A 23,905-nucleotide genomic window follows, 5' to 3' on the forward strand; every position below is an offset into this window, starting at 1 on the left:
AAGGAAATAAATATGGCAGCCTCCATATACCTCTTACTTCAGTTCCCCTTTAAAATGATATGCATCTTTCCATAGTTTCTGCACTGCTCGGAGTCCCTTTAACTCCAAATCCAGAGGTATAAAAACACATATTTGCAAAATACTAATTTCATAAAATAATGACATGATGCATAAGCACCTAGAGGTCCAAACAATCCTGAATATAGGAAGGCCAAAAGTGAAACATGGTTGTCAATTAAAGGAACGGATTGCCGAGCAGGATTCAGATCAGGACTGTAGTTTAAAAAAGAAGTGAATGAGCTTAATCTGGCATCATTCTGAAGCACATAGAAAGTTTCATAGGGATACTCACATATCAAATGACATATTACATGTTGCAGGTGGTAACAGTGCCCACTGCCCTGAAACTGATATGAAGCTTGGAGCGTGGTCCCCTTCATCTGAAGCTTCTCACACGGGGTCTTTTAAAATTGTCCTGTGATAAAATACAATATACTGTAAACATAACGAGATTTCAAATTAAAAACGTTGCAGCACTGGGTACCCAGTATGAATCCCAGTCAGGGCACTATCTGCATGGACTTTGTATGTTCTCCCCGTGTCTGCGTGGTTTCCTCCCACATCCGAAAAACATACAAATAAGTTAATTTGCTTCCTTCTAAAATTTGTCCTTCTTCCAGTCCCCCATAATGGTGATGCCCCTCAGCATTTCCAGCTACTGCTTTCTCTCAGTACTTTGTCCCTTTTTGAACCATGCATTCTCTATGGACTCAAAAGAGTTCTACCTGAATGGTCCTACATGGCTGTGCACAGAAGCCTTGGCTGGGAGCATCTTAGACATGCGCATTTACAACTGTTCCCAAACTGCTCATGTCCAGAATGCTCCCAGCCACAGTTGCTGTGCACAGCCATTTTTGAGTGCATTCAAGAGCACATAGAGAGGACATAGCATGCACCGTGGCTGTAACTGAGTTTAGTCGCAGCTTTTAATGAGGGAGAAAGCGCCTCTATGAAGGGATGGCTAAGGGCTGGCAAAGCAAATGGGCTTCAGATTTTTTTTAAGTTTAAGTAACTTTTAAAGGAATCAGTCAATCTAACTGGTTATTTAAAATGACACTGAAGCAAAAATAAATTTATGAGATAATGAATTGTATATGTAGTATGAATCAGTAATAGAACATTAGCAGCAAAGAAAGAGTCTTATAGTTTTATTTTCAGTTATATAGGTTGTTTTTTTAATAACATTGCATCATTCTATCATATATGCTTTTTACAAACAACACTCTGTATTCAAACTATAAAACAGAGCAGACCTAATGACTCAAGTTGGGTCAAAGAGCTCAGAGTAGCTCTTTGCAGAAGTGAAGTTTCTCAACTCTTAACCTCCTTGCCGGTTATCCCGAGCTCAGCTCGGGGTAACCTGCGCAGGAGGATTTCTCAGGCCCCGCTGGGCCGATTTGCATAATTGTGGGTGGGGGGATGTCGCCGCTCAGCGGCTATCATGTAGCGAGCCCTGGGCTCGCTACATGATTTAAAAAAAAAAAATTAAAAAAAGTTCTGCGCTGCCTCCTTGCCAGCGGGAATTAGACCGGCAAGGAGGTTAATGTTCTGGAAACAGTATGAGACTATTTCTTTGTTACTTGTGTTCTATTTCTTTGCTGTACTACACATACAATTCATTATATCATAAGTTTATTTTTTCTGCAGGTTTGCTTTAAAGAACGAACAGGCAAAGTGAAAAAATATCTTTCTTATTACTGCAGGGCACCACTGTGTTAAGAAACTACCACTGAAGGAGGTTAGCATGTATGGCATAATCAGCAACACTGCCACCATCATGAAATTACAGTGCGGTAGGCTTATCCTAACAGAGCATCATAACGGTCATTAGTGTGCTAAATAACTACAATTTTTTTTTTGCCTCTACTTTAAGACAAAAGAAAAATATGAAATCGTTGTGGGGTATGTTACTATATTAATAGCATTTTCTCAGCAATGCATCTGGTTTCTGTGTTGTAGTTTTCCCAGCTGGGCCATAGCCAGCTGTCAGCAGACAAACAGTCCTTCCTTGTGTCAGCACCTTCACTGCACTTGCTTCATTAAGAAATTTGCACTTGAACATTTCTTAAAATCACAAATTAAATTCACTTCATGGGAAAGAGATGAAGAGATGAAAGCTAAACTTGGAGCTCCTACCAATGTTTACTGTAAATTGACAGAACATCTTCATTTCTTCATGATTACAGGGGAAAAGTAACAAGAATTAAACGCAATCCTTGTCTTCTTTTTGCTAGGATATATATTTTTTGCATTAAAGTGTTTTTCTGATCACAGATATAAGACTGTGCTGCTTTCCATGAAGTCAGAATGAAAACCAGAAACTTGTTATTAATTATTGTTCTCATGATATCTTGTAATTATGATTCTCAATTTTTTTTATTAGTGTGCTTTCCCCTCCTGTCTGACAGGTTTCTGCCTTTGCTCCTCTAGAAAATACAAGGTTAGAGAATGCAGTGCTAGCTTATTCTCTGAGTGACGGTGAGCATGGTGATGTGAATCGGAGTTAATATGCACATCTAAAATGCATGTGGAACCTCTTTAGTGAAAACATAACTGCATTAAAATGCATCTTGAATTGATTGGCCTGAGTCTTTTGAGGTTTGCTGCACATGGAGGCCAATAAGCAAATGAAGGAGCAGTGGGAGCAATGAATCAAAAGGACTAATAGATAGCTCTCATTCCTATACCATCAGGAAGCATGTGACCACCTAGAGTAAGGGCTGGTGCACACCGAGCGGCTTTTTGGGCGTTTTCAGATCCGCTTGCGGCTGCGGATCTGCTTGGTCAATGTATCTCAATGGGGTGGTGCACACCAGAGCGGGAGGCGTTTTGCAGAAACGAAAAATGCCTGGGTGAGGCATTTTTTGGATTGTGGATGCGTTTCTGCCTCGATGTTAAGTATAGGAAAAACGCAAACCGCTCTGAAAAACGCCTGTTCAGAGCGGTTTTGCAGGCGTTTTTGTTACAGAAGCTGTTCAGTAACGGCTTTACTGTAACAATATATGAAATCTACTATACTGAAAACCGCAGCAGCAATCCGCAAAACGCTAGCAAAACGCCTCATAAAAATAAAAAAAAGCGTTTAAAAATCTGCTAGCATTTTGCGGATCTGCTAGCGGGTTTTGGTGTGCACCAGCCCTTAATAAGGATCCAGCTCTGGAGCTTGTAGTGGGTTGTATTGACTGGAGCCAGAGTCAGAGCTGGAGAGGAGCAAGAGATGAATTACTTAAGGTGGCCACACACGATACAATAAAATGATCTGATTTTACAGGAATTCAATAAAAACGATCATGTGTCCCGATAAAATCGAAAGCTTTTTTTTCATTCGATCGGATTTCCCGTTTTTTTTCCGATTTATATCGATCCGGAATGCCAGATATTTCTCTTCAATTTCTAATAAAGATTGTATGGTGTGTGTTGGATTGTGAATTTATTGATATACACACCCTAGCAGTTTCCTGAGAGTTTCCAATCATTTTTATCATAATTGGGGAAAAATTGAACACAGGTGTGTGGTATATTGGTCATATTTTTGAAATGTTCCAATCAGTCAGAAAAATTGATTGCAATTCTTAAATTGAACAGATATTTAACAAATTGTATGGTGTGTGGCCACCTTTAAGCTGAAATCAAAAAAGAGCTGAGCACTGGAGTGTGGAGACCTTAGGGGTTTAAAAAAGGAACTGTAGCGAAAATAATGTAATCAGTAAAATTGCTCATTTTTTACAATATTCATTTATAACTGTTTTAGTTATCGTTTGCAGATTGTAAAATCTTTCCTATCCCTGATTTACTTTCTGAAATGTATCAATGATGGTGACATCTTTAGTACTGGCAAGTGATGTCTGTGGAAAGCTTGTTTCTGGGAGTTCTATGCATATAGGTAGATGCTGCTTGCTTGGCAGTTGGAAAAAGCTGTTATTTACCACAATGCAATGTGGTTCACTGACAGCAAACTGTCAGGACCATGGTCATGACATCATGTTGTGGGAGGAGTTTCACCACAATATCAGCCACACAGACCCTCCTGATGATCTACATGTGAAACTCGAAAAATTTGAATATCGTGCAAAAGTTAATTTATTTCAGTAATTCAACTTAAAAAGGTCAAACTAATATATGAAATAGACTCATTACATGCAAAGCAAGATTGTTCGAGCCTATACTTGTTATAATTTCGATGATCATGGCTTATAGCTTATGAGAACCCCAAAATCAAAATCTCAGACCATTAGAATATTGTGAAAATGTTCAATATTTTTAGCTCAATGTATCAGACTCTATAGCGCCACGGAATATGTGGTGTTTTATAAATCATTAAAGGACTTCCGAGGCCAAAACGAAGAAAATTACACTTTAACTTTTTCTTAGCAGAATCCACGGAGGACGCCCTGCGCGTCCTCCGCTCTGTTCCGCCGTCAGAGTAGACCTTTTCGATCCCCCATGGCTTGCCCCGACCCCACTGAACGGGTCGCATCCATGCCACCCCTAAGAGGGCCGCCGCCTTGATCCATGGCTGCGCAGTACGCTTTGCCGCAATTGCGACTGCGCAGCCTTTAGCCCGCCTCCCGCCGCGTATGGGTCCCGGCATCCTCCTGAAGCGTGCGGCGGGAGGCGGGCTAAAGGCTGCGCAGTCGCAATCGCGGCAAAGTGTACTGCGCAGCCGCGGATCAAGGCGGCGGCCATCTTAGGGGTGGCATCGATGCGGCCCATTCGGTGGGGTCGGGGCAAACCCTGGGGGAACGAAAAGGCCTACACTGACAGCGGAACGGAGCAGAGGACTCGCAGGGCATCCTCCGTGGATTCTGCTAAGAAAAAGGTAAAGTGTAATTTTCTTCGTTTTGGCCTCGGAAGTCCTTTAATAATAATACTCTAACCAACTAATTAATCCAAAACCACCTGCAAAGGGTTCCTATGTCATATATTAATTTCACCTTTTAAGTTGAATTACTGCAACAAATGAACTTTTGCACAATATTCAAATTTTTTAAGTTTAACCTGTAACTGGGAAAAAGAAAATATTTCCTGGGGGAAAGGGGGTATTGCTACTGATTGGGATGAAGTTCAACCCTTGGTTAAAGTTCCTCTTTAAAGGGTACCTGAACTGACATGTGACATGATGAGATACACATGTGTATGTACAGTGCCATTCCTGCCTTTGTTAATTTTTTCTTTTCCACAGTAAGTGTTAAGAATTCAGGTGTGTAAATAGTTTCTCTCTAGTTGGACCTAGTCTCACTAATAAAAAACATTGAGGCTGGATTCACAGTGGTCAGTTGCGTAAAGCATGCGTTAAAATGTGTTAAAAATGTGTGTGAGCTGCAATGGAGACTGGACATAGACTTTAATACCAAGCCTGCATGCAGCGATTTAGAATAATACGACCAATTACAATTCAGTACTGTGAACAGGCCCATTGAAGTGTAGGGGCAGTGAGTTGCCATGCAAGATTATTTTGCAATGCAGCTGAGCACTGTGAACAGGGCCTAAACCTACTTTTTAAGCTTTTAGACACAAAATAAAACTGTCAGGTTATATATATAAAAAATAGTCTTATTTTGGAGTAGGAGAAAAGATGCCATTGTTTATTTTATGAGTTTATTTTCAGTTCAGGTTTGTTTTAACCTTCCTGGCGGTAAGCCCGAGCTGAGCTCGGGCTATGCCGCCGGAAGGCACCGCTCAGGCCCCGCTGGGCCGATTTGCATAATTTTTTTTTTGCTGCACGCAGCTAGCACTTTGCTAGCTGCGTGCAGTGCCCGATCGCCGCCGCTACCCGCCGATCCGCCGCTATCCGTCGCGCCGCAGCCGCCCCCCCCCCAGACCCCGTGCGCTGCCTGGCCAATCAGTGCCAGGCAGCTCTATGGGGTGGATAGGAATCCCCTTTGACGTCACGACGTCGATGATGTCGGTGACGTCATCCCGCCCCGTCGCCATGGCGACGGGGGAAGCCCTCCAGGAGATCCCGTTCTTTGAACGGGATCTCCTGATCGCTGATCGCTGGAGGCGATCGGAGGGGCTGGGGGGATGCCGCTGAGCAGATGAAAAAAAAAAATAAAAAAAAAAAGATTTGCTGCCCCCTGGCGATTTTTTAGCAAACCGCCAGGAGGGTTAAGCAAGTTGAAGCTTGAGATAAACTACAACAGTCTCTCTGGACCCTTTTCGACCAACTCTATGACAGACACCAAGGAAGGAAATTAAGAAACCCCAGTTTGTTTTCTTCAATGTACTTTGATATACACTGTGTGGGTTGGATATGAATCTCCCCATTAACTGGTGCATAAGTTGCGGGCACTTGGGGTCATCCCATATAAAGTAATGTGGGTGCTTCTGTGAGCCCCATAGGTTAAGTGCTGCATAGACCGCAGTGTTAAGTGTGGCTATAGCGGTACCCAGTGTGTCAGATATAACGCCAGATGATGTAAATAGTGGTGGAGGGATGACATAGATAGCTGCAGAAGAACAGAGAGTGGCGGCAGGGGTAAGTGATATGGTGTAAATTATAATTCATAGTGTTAAAGAAAACCTGAACTGAAAATTAAAAGTCAAAATAAGCATACACAAGTCATACTTCCCTCCTGTGTAGTCTACTCATCAATCTCTTTCTCCTCTCCTGCGTCCTGTTTGTCCACTGTGATCAAGAGAATTCTCTGTCCTCCATTTTGAAAATGGCCATTACCCCATAACAGCTTCCTGGTCAGCACACGGTTAAACTGTAACATCGCCCACTTGAGCCATAGGGAAACATGGACAGTAACTGGCACATCAGTTGTCCTCTCAGCTATAACTGACAGCAACTGATATATTTCAGTTCTGACAAAATGTTATCAGAACTGGAAGGGATCATTGTCAGAAAAAAATGTTGAGCTTCTGAGAGGAACTGATGGTAAGGTAACTATGTAATGTTCGTTTTAAGTTACCTCATGTGTTTATTTGAAATAATTTTACTCAGTTCAGGTTCTCTTTAAGCTAGGTAGGCGGGGGCAGGGGTGTAGCAATAGGGGGTGCAGAGGTTGCAACCGCATCGGGCCCTTGGGCCAGAGGGGCCCCCCTCAACCACAGTATTAGCTTTCTATTGGTCCTGTACTTTAATAATCATTTCTATACATGCTTTGAATCGTGGTAATCATTAACAGACTGTACTCATGCCCTACTTGCACCTCTGACACTGTAGTTGCCATTGGCAAGTTATGTATGTTATTTATAGAGTGCTTGGTTGAGCCCATTGTAAAACTTTCATCGGGGCTCACAGCTCCTTAGCTACGCCACTAGGCAGAGGGAAGGGAGGCTAATTGGTTAATGTTAGGAGTAGGTGAGGTTAGTGTTAAGAGTAAGTAGGGAGTAAGTTAGGGTTAGGAGTAAGTAGAGAGGTAAGTTTTGGCCTTAGACTATGATGGACATAGGGCTGTGGTAGGGATTAGATTGAGAACCCCTCTGAGGAACAGTTAGTGACAAGAATATATGTGTATATACTTAGTAAAGTGCTGTGGAAGATGTAAGCGCTATATAAATACTAAATAATTAGTAGTGATGAACAAAATTTCACATAAATGTATTTTTGCATCCTAATTCACAATTACAATGCCAAATATTAATGTGAAATTTCTTGAAAAATCGTAATTAATTTAGTTTGTAAACATAATCAGGAACCATAATTTTGCAATTTTGTGTATTTTTTCAGGTAATTTCTGTTGACCTAAGTGGTTAATAACAAAGCGTATTAAGGATATGAGTGGGAATGAGTATAGAGTATAAAAAAATAATTTTTTAAAAAGGACTTGTAGTTTTTGAGAAAATTTTAAAAATGCAAAGGAAAAATGTTTTTTAAACTCAGAAAAAGTACTAGTTAAAAAACATTTTTCCGTTGCATTTTTACAATCGATTTTCTCCAAAACTCCAAGGTCTTTTTGAAAAATTATCTTTTTTACTTTTCCCCACTATTCTTCTTAACATACATAGCAATTTGGGTGACAATAGCCTGTATATAAGGGCTTTGCTATTAAGCACTAAATTCGGCATACAATTACATGAAAATTACATGAAATTACAAATGAATTACACAAAATCCATTGAATGTCGAAATCATAATAACATATGGCAACAAAAGTGAAAATGTATGTGAATTTTTTTGTAATGATAATAAGCAGATTAGGATCATCACTATAAATAATAATAATAATAATAATAACTTTTTGCCTTTAAAATCATTATATTATTGAATGGTTGTAATGCAAATATCATCATCACAGATAATATGTTTCAAGCCATATGGATCTAATTAAAATATCTAACACATTGCACTTCAAGTGCAATAGTTGGCATTGTCAGCAAGGTTTGAATTCTTATTTCAATGCATCCAAGTAGTAAAAACATAATGTTCACAAGATCCTCTTTTAGATAAATGTGACAAAATATGAACAGTGTAAATTCTTCTTTTAAAAGACTTCGCTAAGTCAGAAAGTTTTATTTTAGAAAAATGTCTTTAGATTATGGACAGAGAACTGGTTACTGAAAACAAATGGCAAACTTTTTATTTGTAAGAGTTCAATATGTACTGTTGGTATAACTTGAACTTCAACTGTCCATGCAATTATATTATGGACTATAACCATACACATGGTCAAAGTGTGTTTATAGTAAAGTCTAGCAATAAATATTTCATCACTAAACATTATTATAAGTTTACTTGTTCTTCTAGCACCATACCAAAAAAAAAAAAAAGGTTCAACATTATGTCGGTACAACACTTTAGATTCCCCTAGCTCCAACACAATTACACCCAAAAGAGGAAACCGTATTTGACCATCAGAATATGTTATACCTGTAACATAAACTTTTGCTTTTACTAAATAAAAAATGTTTGAAACTAAAAAAGGAAACAGTGAACTTTAACAGAGACAGATAAAGATTCAAAGAGGCCCCGGGCAAGATAGCATATCTGGCTATCCTTAAGGGAAGCCTAAACTGAGAAGGGTGTGGATTTTCCTTTTAAAATAATACCAGTTGCCTGACTCTCTTGCTGATCCTGTGTCACAGCCCCTGAACAAGCATAGAGATCAGGTGCTCTGACTGAAGTCAGACTGGATTAGCTGCATACTTGTTTCAGGTGTGTGATTCAGCCACTACTACAGCCAAAGAGATCAGTTGGACTGCCAGGTAACTGGTATTGTTTAAAAGGAAACATCCAAATCTGTCTCAGTTTAGGTACCCTTTAAAAAGTTCCTGAAACCCCGCAACTTCTTCTTTGGCAAAACTGCCATGTCAGTTTTTCCCAAAGCCTTGGTAGCCCAGCTGCCAGCTCTGTGGTCACACCCAGATCTGTTGCCACAGCCCACCCCCAGTTCAGTTGCTGTGGCCTAATCAAGCAAATTCCTTTCTTGATTTTTGATCCATCATTGTTATTAAATGTGAATTAATTCAATTGAGGGAAGATGCATTCGGGCCCATTGACACCCACTAGGCCCCAGGCACCTGCCTAGGTTGCCTTATGGATGATCCTGCTCAGAGGTTGAATGAAGATGGTGAGTGGAGAAAGGCAATTAATGGCCATTTTGACTCACCAACTGAACTTCTCTTTTTATGTTTAAGTGGTTGGTGATTGCACTTTGATGTCTGCACACTGAGCTTGACTGATGAAACCACAAACAAGTTATCCGTTGCCTTTCTGTGTCTCCTCCTTTGGCTGCAAGACAGGCTAAAAGTTATGAGTCACTAGAAATGGTGTCTGTTTTATGGTAGATGTGAGAAGAATGAGCCAGAAATAGCACTTTCTTTTGTGAATTCTCCTACACTCTGTCTATTCCCCAGCATATGTCTGTTAAGGTTCTCATTTATCTAAGTCACGGTATATCCACATGAAAATAAGGACATTTTCAACTTGATGTTATCTTATTTTATATTTTTGAATATGTTTCACTGGTAGCAGATGTCTTCATCAGTTCACATGAGGTGAAGAAGTTTCCAGAAATGTATATGTATGGATAGCATTTATCGCAGGTATTTGGCAAGTCTTTTAAGATTCTGTGCATAGGTAGAGAGAAAAAGTAAAATGTGGATTATTTAAAATTTTGAAGTGCAAGTTTGTGGAAATCAAGGTCCTGATTCAGTAAACTTTTCCACTGACTTTTCTCTCAGGATATGTTTTCTCATCTTATTTATAAAATAACTTTTAAGCACATAGCAAGTGAAACAGTAATACACTGTATGTAAGAAAAGTAATAAGTAATAACAAACGTATGTTCATTTGGATGTGCCAATGGTAAAGCACCATGTAAGATAAATGGCATACAGCAGGGAACATCAGACTTGTAGAAGGACTTGAAAATGGTAACAAATTAAACAAACATTTTCAATGTCAAACAGCAGCAGCTAAAGTAAATACAATTCTGGTATACTACTCCCTCTGTATAAATCACTTGTGAGAAACATCTGAAGTATGGCAAACAGTTTTAGGCACCACACTATAGGAAGGACATTGACATGCTAGAATTGGTACAATGATGGCAATTAAAGGGATAAAAGGTCTCACTTACCAAGAAAGGTTTGCCAAACTGTACTTATTTAGCATGGAAAAAGACGTATGTGGTGTGACCTGATTAACATGTATTAATACTTCAAAGGGCGATACATATGATTGGCAAAGAAGCTTTTTGGTCCTAGGTTTGTACAAAGGACCAGAGGGGCATAATCTGCATATGGAGGGAAAAAGGTCATCTATTTTACATCTATATTACTGATAAACATTAGACTTTCATATATTTTAGATTCAAATACACACAACGGAAGTAGTTCAAGCCTTTTATTGTTTTAATATTGATGATTTTGGCATACAGCTCATGAAAACCCAAAATTCCTATCTCAAAAAATTAGCATATTTCATCCGACCAATAAAAGAAAAGTGTTTTTAAAACAAAAAAGGTCAACCTTCAAATAATTATGTTCAGTTATGCCCTCAATACTTGGTCGGGAATCCTTTTGCAGAAATGACTGCTTCAATGCGGCATGGCATGGAGGCAATCAGCCTGTGGCACTGCTCAGGGGTTATGGAGGCCCAGGATGCTTTGATAGCGGCCTTAAGCTCATCCAGAGTGTTGGGTTTTGCATCTCTCAACTTTCTCTTCACAATATCCCACAGATTCTCTATGGGGTTCAGATCAGGAGAGTTGGCAGGCCAATTGAGCACAGTAATACCATGGTCAGTAAACCATTTACCAGTGGTTGTGGCACTGTGAGCAGGTGGCAGGTTGTGCTGAAAAATAAAATCTTCATCTCCATAAAGCTTTTCAGCAGATGGAAGCATGAAGTGCTCCAAAATCTCCTGATAGCTAGCTGCATTGACCCTGCCCTTGATAAAACACAGTGGGCCAACACCAGCAGCTGACATGGCACCTCAGACCATCACTGACTGTGGGTACTTGACACTGGACTTCAAGCATTTTGGCATTTGCCTCTCCCCAGTCTTCCTCCAGAGTCTGGCACCTTGATTTCCGAATGACATGAAAAAGTTGCTTTCATCCGAAAAAAGTACTTTGGACCACTGAGCAACAGTCCAGTGCTGCTTCTCTGTAGCCCAGGTCAGGCGCTTCTGCCGCTGTTTCTGGTTCAAAAGTGGGTTCATGCTTCCATCTGCTGAAAATAGTGTTGGGCGAACACCTGGATGTTCGGGTTCGCGAACGTTCACCGAACATGGCCGCGATGTTCGGGTGTTCGCGCCGAACTCCGAACATAATGGAAGTCAATGGGGACCCGAACTTTTGTGCTTTGTAAAGCTTCCTTACATGCTACATACCCCAAATTTGCAGGGTATGTGCACCTTGAGAGTGGGTACAAGAGGAAAAAAAATATTTGAAAAAGAGCTTATAGTTTTTGAGAAAATTGATTGTACAGTGGTGGGTGAGCGGTGTACTACTATTCCCAGCAGCGACACAGAGCACAATGCTATACAGTGGTGGGTGAGCGGTGTACTACTGTTCCCAGCAGCGACACAGAGCACAATGCTATACAGTGGTGGGTGAGTGGTGTACTACTGTTCCCAGCAGCGACACAGAGCACAATGCTATACAGTGGTGGGTGAGCGGTGTACTACTATTCCCAGCAGCGACACAGAGCACAATGCTATACAGTGACGGGTGAGCGGTGTACTACTGTTCCCAGCAGAGACACAGAGTGGCAGTAAACACAATGCTATACAGTGGTGGGTGAGCGGTGTACACAGAGTGGCAGTAAACACAATGCTATATAGTGTGGGTGAGCGGTGTACTACTGTTCCCAGCAGCGACACAATGACTGGGGGGACCCTGGCTAGCCTGGCTGGAGAGAGAACTACCCTGCCTGCCTACCCAAAGCTAAACTCACAGACAAATGGCGGAGAAATGACGTGGATCGGGTATTTATTTACCCGAACCACGTGACCCGTTCGGCCAATCAGAGCGCGTTCGGGTCCGAACCACGTGACCCGTTCTGCCAATCACAGCGCTAGCCGAACGTTCGGCCATGCGCTCTTAGTTCGGCCATATGGCCGAACGGTTTGGCCGAACACCATCAGGTGTTCGGTCGAACTCGAACATCACCCGAACAGGGTGATGTTCTGCAGAACCCGAACAGTGGTGAACACTGTTCGCCCAACACTAGCTGAAAAGCTTTATGGAGATAAAGATTTCATTTTTCAGCACGACCTGGCACCTGCTCACAGTGCCAAAACCACTGGTAAATGGTTTACTGACCATGGTATTACTGTGCTCAATTGGTCTGCCAACTTTCCTGACCTGAACCCCATAGAGAATCTGTGGGATATTGTGAAGAGAAAGTTGAGAGACGCAAGACCCAACACTCTGCATGAGTTGAAGGCCGCTATCGAAGCATCCTGGGCCTCCATAACACCTGAGCAGTGCCACAGGCTGATTGCCTCCATGCCACGCCGCATTGAAGCAGTCATTTCTGCAAAAGGATTCCCGACCAAGTATTGAGTGCATAACTGAACATAATTATTTGAAAGTTGACTTTTTTTTGTTTTAAAAACACTTTTCTTTTATTGGTCGGATGAAATATGCTAATTTTTTGAGATAGGAATTTTGGGTTTTCATGAGCTGTATGCCAAAATCATCAATATTAAAACAATAAAAGGCTTGAACTACTTCAGTTGTGTGTATTTGAATCTAAAATATATGAAAGTCTAATGTTTATCAGTACATTACAGAAAATAATGAACTTTATCACAATATGCAAATTTTTTGAAAAGATCCTTTATATATATATATATATACACACATATATATATATATATATATATATACAGTATATATAAACACTGTCTAAAACTGGCGATTAAAAGCCAGGATTGCGGCGGGGGCGGCGGAGATGGCAAAGAGGGTTTCAGGAGGTCACAGTGACTTGATTGGTGTGTTTTTTATTGTACAAATCAGACAGTACAGATTCTCTTTAAGTGTTAATTGACCTAGCCTTGTAAGGTTTTTGTTTTACCTTCCTTTGGATCAATTTGGATCTGTGAAAGTGCAGGACATTAATGTACCTAATTTATTTTATTTATTCCTCTTTTTTTCTCCTGGTTGAACTTGATAGACAGATGTATTTTTTTTTTTTTGAAACAAAGTAACTATGTAAAAACTTATTTTGAAAACTTTTTTGTTTGCTGGAGGCTGGAAAGTTTATGATAGCAATATTGGTATAAATAACATTGCTGAAATAAATATAGGGATGGTTGAAAAATGCTTATTTCCGATTCTGCGTAAATTCCAACTTCAGCCAATGCCAATATCTCGTTTTCCAATTTCCGTATTTCCAATTTTCCGGGTTTTGTTCTGCTTTCCTGATTTAACTTATGCATTAAAAGGTATAGTGTTTACAATATATTCAGTTTTTTGTTGTTGTTCTTCCTGCATATTACTCAAGGTTACCAAAATGCAAAAAAAAAATTCTCTGTTGATATATCCTACGTTCTCCAAATTATGTGTATATTCAAAGACATTCTAGTTAACATTTATACAATGTGGATCTTACATTATAAGCACCATTATATATGAGTTATGAGGGTAGGATATTGTCTGTGTAGAGCTTATGATTTATGTTGGCGGTGTACATATAAGTATATTCAATGCTGTCTGCATTTGTTGCAACCACAAGCGAAGTTTAATTTCCATTTTTATTTGCAGCTGCTTGTAGACAGGATTTCTTACATTTTAAGCATTTTAGGAACCCACACATACAATAAGCAGTGGGGTAACAGTTTCCAAGTTAGCATTTCACAAGAAAAGCATCTGGACAGGTGTGATCTATTACAAAACCTATTTAATATGGTGGAGAGAGATGACAGTTGGGAGGGCTATTTGTAAAACAATCATGGGATAATCTGCCAAAAAGCAGTAATATGTGAGTCTACTGTGATTATCATTTGGCTACGCACATAAGGGTTTGAGATATGTATACTGCAAGGTGGCATTTTTCCAGGAGTCCATTAGAGTGCATAAGAAGGTAAATGGTGCAAACAAGGGTTCTATTTGATTTCAAATACAGATTTCATATTTATTAGAGAATTTGTTTTGATAATGTCTGGCTAAAATGTATAAGAATTCTTCCTTTGCTAAAACCATTGGAAATATTTCGTTGTTTGCTTTGGAAGTTTTTCTATCATGTTTCCTTAGTGGGCAGGTACAGAAAGAATACTCATTTTATGACTGTTGAGTCTTGTCCAAGATCATAATAATGATGATTGTTTTTACTAATATTTATTGTTATTATCGTTATTTGTCAGTACGTTTTATCTCAGCTAGGTAGGAATCAGAGCCACCACTTCAAGTCACAAGGCTGTAAACATGTTTGCCTTTTTAGTTTTGGCCTCATTTTAAAATACTGTATTCCCATGTCACTCCCTTTGAATACAGAAAAGCAGTTATTCTGTGTCTATACTAATCATAACATTTTGTGTGCTGTTCCCTGCTTATAATAACTGATATTTTACTATTGGAAATACCACTGCTTAATAGTAGAATTAAGAGTCATTTTACAGATATTCTACTAGCAGCCATCTCTGGCACCCATATTACTGTGGTGCCCTGTGTAGATGTACACCAACAGGCTCCTTATGCAGATTGGTATTACCCCCTGAGTAATGCAAGCCCACATTGGTGGTTACTATGCTCAAATAGGTTGGAAAATGCCCCCCCCCCTCCTGATTTATTTGAGTTATAAAGATACAATGATATATCTACTCCCTCCCAAGTAAATAGGTAGAAGGGGTCATTTATCCTATCATCTTCTTCTTCTTCTCCCTATTATTATTACAGAGTTTCTCATTTATTTTAGTGGTGTCAAATGAGGCAGCAACAGTAGCTGGGCTTGGCTCCTGACATACAGAACCAAAACAGGTAAAAAGGGTGCTGCCGTAGGCAGCATTGTTAATAGCTGCTTTTAGCACTCTCAATTGCTGCCGGGAAGGGGGATTATTGTTAGGTAGCACCAGGGGGGTCTTTTGGGTTAGGCAGCATGGTGGTGCTCCTTAAGGTGGCCACTAACGATCTAATTTATAGTTAAACATCGTTCGAGCAGAAAATTCTGATCTGAAGAAAAATCGTTCACTACACCATCAATAAACCAATATTTGCTTCCTATCTATCACAACCAACAAGAAAATTCAAATTGAGATTATTCACAACCAATCTGATCAGAATTTCTAATCAGTACAAAAGGGGGAAAATAGGGATAGGAAAAAGGGGACAGTCAAGAATCCAATTACATTAATTTCCACAGGTAAATTTTTACCCAACCGCCACAATTGGTAAACAATCGGTGACATGGAGTGACATGGTTGCCGTGAAAAAAAGTATTGATTTTATTGTATTCTATGTGATTTATCAAAGTATAAAATGGTGTACAGGACACATTAAAACCAACAGCGCTGTTGTACACAAGCTGTGTCAGGCTGCCCGACCAGACTCACCAAAGCACACAGCACACATATGGGCCCGCAGCATAAGACACCCAAAGAAGGTCCCTTAAGTTCTTCCAAACGTTACCAGGATTAGTTAACTCTATGGCAGTGAGTGGTCATTGCTAACCTGCCATTCAGTAAGTCCAGCAGCATGCAAAGCTAAAGCCTTCTATGTGGTAAAGCAATGTCAGAGCCAAGGCAAAAAAGCAAAGCAGTCCACAGCGGCTATATTGCAGCCACAGGGCTTTTCACATACTCACAACTCCAGTGTTTGTCAGAGCTCCATAGGATGATGACCATATGGGTGATGTTTTCCTTACAGGGGCCCCTGTGTTATCCACACATTGATGTCCTCTCCTCCGATTGACAGTTCCTGCCTGGCTCCGATTCCCGGTCCCTTGGCAGCACCACTTCACCGGCTAGTATGGCTGTTCAGATCGGCACTTGGGTCACAGCATGCTGGAGTGATTTTCCATCTCTGCACGTCCATTGTCCACTAGTGCCACTCATCTATGAGACAGCTTGCCATTACAGGCTTGAGCGTTAACTAGCCGGGGAGGCTTTCACGCATGAGTCACCTGACCGGAACCCAGGACATCAGCAGTGAGGGAACTCAGCGGTGGAATCAGTGGCGAGTCTGGTCGGCGGCACAACGCAGCATAGGCCGACTAGTTTTGACCGGTACTTCCGGTCTTCATCAGGGCATGGTTTACACACGGGGGGGGCGACCCTAAATAGGGACCTTTTAGATCCACCCGCTTCACACTAGTCGGGTAAGTGTTACAACTGTATCTGTCCGGGTGTGAACACTCAGAAGCAGTTTCTTGTTCCACTCAGTCTATAGTTCCTATGCATCACAACAGAGTGGAGGAAAGCAGGAAAATGTAAAAACTTAGCTTGCCAAACAAGCAAATAGATCAGAATGCCCTGCTCCACTGAACTTATTGTGAAAACAGACAGCTCACCATATGTCTATATAGCACAAAGGTTTCTCATATGACAGTTATAAACCAAGTCATTTTTTATTATTAAAGAGATCTAGAGGGGCACACTACTTGTAAGTTGTATTATTGTATTGCTTCACATAAGGGACCCAGATAATTCACTGTATTAATTCATACACCGACAAAACATTCTTGCATAGGACCCTTTAACCTCACACCCTGATTACTAGTCCTAGATATACCTAGCTGACCCCTCCTACTGCTTTACAAAAAACTCTTAAGGTAATAATCCACATTTAAACCGTGTGGATGTCGCGACCTCAGTCGATATATCCACATCGCCTCTTGTTGCAATAACATCTCTTCCGTTCACTCTTTCCATGTTGAGACCTCCACATTATCAATGCACATTGCCCGGAGTCCAGCAATTGAACCGTTATGTACTTCCTGGAAATGTTTAGAGATCTGTGATTTTTTTTCTCCCCACTAGTAATATTCCCAAGGTGTTTAAGGAGTCTTGCCTTGAATGCACGTGTTGTCATGCCCACAGAATTTCTAATCACGCAAATGATTTTTCGCTATAAATTGAACCATTAGTGACAACCTTTAAGGTTAGGTGTCATCAGGGGACATTTTAGAGTTAGGCACCATCAGGGTGGTTTTATGGTTAGGCAGCACCAGGGAAGATCGGTTAGTGTTAGGCATCAAGAGGGAGGGCTCATGTTAGGATAAGGTTAGGTTAGGTCATAGTGAAATATCGGCAAAGATTAGATATATTTTACAATCTGAATTTAACTAGTAGAATATCAGTAATTGTACCGATATTCTACTAGCAGCTTTCTTGTGAGCCTTATTTATTGTAGGCCCTGTTTACATGTATGTTACAGAACAGAGTGGTTGCTCATTGTTATTGTGCGCTACTTCTGCTCACCTGCTGTTAAACTGATCATGAACAAACTAAGCCGAGGGACCACAAGGTGTTAATATTACATCATATTTCAAGTCGATTATGATACATACACTACATGATACATATCGTACATAGACATGGTGGGGGTTAGATTGTGAGCCCATCTGAGGGACAGTTAGTGACATGATTATATACTCAGCGCTGCAGAGGATGTTGGCACTATATAAATACTGAATAAACTTAATAATTACACTCTTAATCTTTAAAGTAAGCTGCAGTGTTATGTGCAAGCAGGAAGAGGCTGCATGTGAGCTGGAGATAATAGTATCTAATGGTGCCATGATTCCAGTCAGTTTATAGAGTTACCGGTATAATGATTTTGTTGCAAATATTCCCAGACTAAGCTCTGTACTATTCTTACTACAGGGCTCAATTAATATTACTTTTTTTTGGAAGTATTGAATATACAAATGTATTATACATACTAAAAGCACATACAGTACACTTTATGGCAGCTGCACAGTCTACCACCTGTTGTAAAACATATTCTGTGAAGTGTTACAGAATCCAATCAGATCAGATCTACATTGTTTCTCTTTTCATTTCCCAGTCTTTGATTTGCCCTCTGAGCAAAATATATTCTTTGCTTTTGATGTACATAGTATATAGCATTCAACCCAGCCTCTAAGTCAAAAGAAAGACTACACAAAACACAATATTATAAAACATGATACTTATTCAATAAAATAATGTTCAGCAATAATTGTTCCAATGAGACATGAGGTATTGAAGGAAGAGGAGAAGCGGGCACTGCTGCGTAAAATCCCTTTATTGTGGCCGGGTTACAGAATGGTTGCAGTGGGGGGAGAGGCCGTTCCATCCCTGCCGCATACTGGTGCCAGTTTTTTCTGTTTTCTTTCCTTAAGTTTATCATGAGACATGAGGTATTAAAGAAAAATTATTTCTGTCAAGCTTTGCATGGTTGCCATGGGTATACTTGTAAATACTTCAAGCTTGGCCTTAGTCCATTAATTTATTTAGAATAAAAAGAAGTTTTAGATACAGAAAAACAGGATAAATACTGCGGAAAAAAATAACATGGTAACTGGCACACTCATCATTAAGCTCTGATCGCTAGCAAATAGGAATTTACTAGTTGTACTCTGTTTTCTAATATCTTGAGATATTCAAAAGAATGGAAAAGAGAGACTTGGAAAGAAGGGAGAAAGAGACATTGGCTATCATTCATGAACAGGCTGTGGGTAAAGAGAATCAGTGTGGGAAAACACCGCTGGCGGATTTTTAGACTTCTGGGTGGGCAGTCATAAAGATGTATCTGTGTGCGGTAGCAGTGCGGAGATTCCCCGAACTAGGCTGGCGGTAGACAGACGGAGACACGGAAGCTGCAGAGTTGATACATTTCTCCGTGTTCCGCTCTGCTGCAGCTGCCTGGGAGGTCTGTGTGTCTCCATTCACTTACATTGTTATCGCCACATCAGAGGGAGCAGTACTTCCCGACCTCACACCGCTTGCGGTGATCTTTATGAATGAACATTTTGCTACATTTGTACTGATAATCACCGCACAAGGTGGTGAATTATCACTCTGCTCGGTAGTGTCATTTTTCCATGCGGAAAGAGGCTTTATGAATGCTGACTTTGCCGAGTGGTCGGTAAAGTCAGCTGTTTTAAGCATTTCCGCATGTGGAAATGCTTTATGAATGATAGCCAATGAAAGGAAGTCAGGGTTTAGAAAAAAAGAAAAGAAGAAAGGAAGGGAAACAGGAAGGAAGCGAAAAAGGCAGGAAGAGTGAAAGGAAATAAGAAAGAAAATAAAGGAAATGGATTTAAAGAAATAAAGGAAGGATAGATAAAAGGAAGGAAGGGAGGAAGAAGAAGGGAAGGAAGGAAGGAAAGAATAGAAACATAGAAAGGAAGGAAAGGAGGAAAGGAAGACTTAAAAACAAAAGGAATGAAGGAAATGAATGACTGATAGGAGGACCTAAGAAAAGAAGAAAGGAGGGGTGTATTGTCCATTGTAAGTGTAAGGGCTGAGCCACACTGCTGAGTGCTTTGCGATCAGTCCGTGCTACATTTTAAAAAAAGCACTCCCATTGACTTCCATTAGAATCGTGACAAAATCAAAACAAAATCAAAATGTTTGCCCCAAATTGGTGTGACTTTGCCACAATTCTAATTCATGTTTAACCACCCTGGCGTTCTATTAAGATCGCCAGGGTGGCTGCGGGAGGGTTTTTTTTAAATAAAAAAAAAAAACTATTTCATGCAGCCAACTGAAAGTTGGCTGCATGAAAGCCCACTAGAGGGCGCTCCGGAGGCGTTCTTCTGATTGCCTCCGGCGGCCAGAAGTAACACGGAAGGCCGCAATGAGCGGCCTTCCGTGTTTTGCTTACTTCGTCGCCATGGCGACGAGCGGAGTGACGTCATGGACGTCAGCCGACGTCCTGACGTCAGCCGCCTCCGATCCAGCCCTTAGCGCTGGCCGGAACTATTTGTGCCGGCTGCGCAGGGCTCAGGCGGCTGGGGGGACCCTCTTTCGCCGCTGCTCGCGGCGGATCGCCGCAGAGCGGCGGCGATCAGGCAGCACACACGGCTGGCAAAGTGCCAGCTGCGTGTGCTGCTTTTTATTTCATCAAAATCGGCCCAGCAGGGCCTAAACGGCACCCTCTGGCGGTACTGGACGAGCTGAGCTCGTCCATACCGCTAAGGTGGTTAAAGCATGTCAATGGGGGTGTTTTTTTCAAATTGCAAACACAGTGTGGACAGCAGGGCTGGGCCGAGGCATAGGCTGGAGAGGCTCCAGCCTCAGGGCGCAGTGTAGGAGGGGGCGCAGAATTCATTCAGCTGTCATTCCTAATTGTGTTTGAAGCAGAGAGAAATAAGAAAAGGGGATACATAGCAGTGACTGCAAGCCAGATAACTAGAGATTAAGGTGTTGGGGAGGTTGTGGGCCCTGTGGCACCTCTTAGTCTTATAGCAATCAGTGTGTGATGGCTGGGGTGGCAGGGATGGAGGGGCGCACTTTGGTGTCTCAGCCTTGGGTGCTGGAGGACCTTGTCCCGGCTCTGGTGTACAGATTGTTAAATGCTCAGCAGTGTGGCTCAGCCCTCACATAATCTAGTATTTGGATAATATCTTTCTATAATAGGGTCTGAGCCCACTAACACAGTTGTGTCCGTTTCTGTCCGCTTTTCAGCATCTGTAACATTGATGTGTTTCTGAAAAGCGGACAAAACTGCGCACAACTGCATCAGTGGGCTCAGGCCCTTAATGGTGAATGTGAGCAGAAAGAAACAATATCACATTTGTTTACTTTATTTTTTTATTGTAGCCAAAATATTTAGGGTTTTTGCGGTTGTCTGTATCCCCATTGCAAGTATTTGCCTCAATATCTGTCCCTGGAACACCTATGGGTCTAAGTGACTTTAAAGAAGAAAAAAAAAGTGGTAGTGCCAGTACTAATAGCTTGCCAGTGATTTTAACTCTTCTTCACTCTATAAAAGGTGCCGCTGTAACTCTTCAGGAGTTTACCATGTCCTGTCTGGAGAGGGCACAGAGGTGGATGCTGGGTGGCAATAGCAACATGGGACTTTCTAGCCCTTTTCCAATCCATCCAAAACTTGAGTCATTTTTTTCCTGGAGTTTAGCGTTATTATTAAACGTATTTTTACTTTCACAAATCCAGATTTTATATGCATTTGGTCATATTTTTGGCAACATTTATCCTATCAACAATTACTTTTTATCATGGTCTGTTATTACAGATAACAATGTGTGCATTCATCAAACTATGACAAGTTCTGGAAGCTGTGCATAGTAGAGTTGTGAAGGTTGCTTTTAAATCAATTAATGTGACCTTGAAGGCGTTCAGTTTTGGCTGGAGTGAGTTTCAGGCCTGCTCTGTTTGCTAAGATACTAACAAAACAGTAATTGTGGTGAAGTATTGCAGCTTCCTACCATGCGTGCTAACAGTGCGGGGAACCTGTTGTTTGCAAATAATTTCTGTCTTCTGTATTCATTATAAACATCTTTGGAGAAGCTGTCCATGTTCACTAGCTTAATATAAATCTGCATCAGCCATTGGCTTCTGTTTTCTTTAACACAGGAAATAGGAATTCCTGCCGCTGAAATAGACAATGTTCTGTCCCTAGCAAATATTTCCTAGCGTAGGAATGCTGTCTTCTGTGCAATGAAGGAATGTACAAAAAAGGATATTTCTTTTGGTTATTGACATATAGTTAAAGAGAACTTTGCAGAAGCATAAAGTAAGTTACCTTGTGTGTATAACTGCTCCTATAGCTGGATCACAACTTTTAACAAGATATGGCCTTGTTGATCCCTGACTTGTTCCAAAAGATCAGAATGATATGATGGAAACATAAAGGCAGGTTCACATGGACATTTTGTGGGTGGTAAATACGGTGCTTAGGGCGACGGGCAAAAGCAACATTTTTAGGAATCGAGCGCCGCCCCATGCAAGTGAATGGGAGCATTTAGTACAAGCTTTTGCAGGCATTCATGAAAGCCTGTCAGTACATCCCAGAGTCTCGTCTCAACAGCAACATGCATCTTCTAGAAGTCATCTGCTGTTGCTGGCATTTTTGTTTGAATGCCAGCAAAAGCTTATGAAAGCCAACAAAAGACTGTATTTCCGCTTCCTGCAGACACAAAACCCAGCCCTTTCCTGCAAAAGCCACCAAAAGCAACACAAAGCTACTCACTGAAAGCCATTAAAAGCCTTCAAAAGACATTAAAAACTTAGATGTTAAATGCTGGTGTTGTTGAAAAAAAAAGACAGCGTTTGAACGAGATGCTTACATAGCAACGCGTGTAACTTTAAATGCGGGTGGACCTGTCAAGTATGGCGACCGCGATACTTTACTAGTAGCCACTAACATAGTTACCGTAACTATGTTAATTAACATAGTATCGGCTGCTAGTAAAGTATCGCGCTCGCAATACTTCACACGGCCAACCGTATGTAAAGTTACGCGCATCAGCACACCTAGGGTCTTCTATTCATCACCGCTGGGGCACCTGTACCCCACATACGTGACCACGTACATGCCGTCAGGTCACCAGGTACAGGCACCCCAGCAATGATGGAGAGAAGTCACAGTATGTCGGTGAATAGGTGAGGGACTGCTTCACTGCAGCACTTTGCAAAGCCCGGGGGAGCACTTTTTAGATGGAGGAGACCAGCTGGAGCTTTGTCAGTCATCCCAAAATTAAAACACCATGCTACCTAATGTTTCCAAATGACTGTCGCATCCATACTGCGCAGCTTAATGAATCAAGCCCATTGCGTGCATGCAAAAAGTTTGAGTGTTGGAAATAGCCGCTTTTAGAAAACACTGTAAATTAAACATTATTCTACTATTGTACGTAGTAATTTTAATATTACAACTACTGTAAATTTTACTGATATTAATGCTAAACCTAACCCTATTCTCACACAGAGCCCTCCCCCTAACAATATCTTACCCTAACCATGCCCCCAGTGATGCCTAACCCTAACTACCCCCCCCCCCCCCCCGCTGATGCCTAACCCTAACTGATCTCCTCCTTCTGATGCCTATCCCTAGCCAATCCCCTCACTGATGCCTAACCTTAACCAACCCCCCATTGATACCTAGCCCTAGCCTTTCTGCACACTGATCCTTAACCCTAACCGAATCCCCACAATGCCTAAATCTAACCTACACCCCCTATGATGCCGAATCCTAACTGTCCCCCACTGCCGAACTTCCAATTGCCATGCTCATCACTGTAAACATAAAATACTGGGCACAAGTAAGTTGTCGTGCTCCAATATACGCAAATGATGGAATCCCAAATGTCCATCATTTATTAATATTAAAGTGGATCTAAACTCAGAACTTCCTCTCTGTTTTAAAAGATTAGGCACACCATGATAACCATTAGAGAAAAAAATCCCCATTACACTTTACTGAAATACTAAAAAAAACCCTAACGATTTAACTGGATAAACCTTTAGGGAGCTGTAACATTCTGTGGAGATGCAGCTGCG

At 41.1% G+C, this 23,905-nt stretch overlaps 1 long non-coding RNA gene across 1 annotated transcript in view; it reads right to left on the reverse strand.

Moving 5' to 3' along the window:
* Positions 1-358: 358 nt before the first annotated feature.
* LOC137546513 (uncharacterized) overlaps positions 359-23,905 on the reverse strand; it is a 40,695-nt gene continuing 17,148 nt past the window's right edge. Inside the window, exon 3 of the long non-coding RNA XR_011026273.1 lies at positions 359-475. This is a non-coding gene — a long non-coding RNA (uncharacterized lncRNA). The remainder of the gene's footprint in view (positions 476-23,905) is intronic.

The sequence above is a fragment of the Hyperolius riggenbachi genome, chromosome 1 (genome assembly GCF_040937935.1).
Source record: "Hyperolius riggenbachi isolate aHypRig1 chromosome 1, aHypRig1.pri, whole genome shotgun sequence".
In the NCBI taxonomy this organism is placed as follows: domain Eukaryota; kingdom Metazoa; phylum Chordata; class Amphibia; order Anura; family Hyperoliidae; genus Hyperolius; species Hyperolius riggenbachi.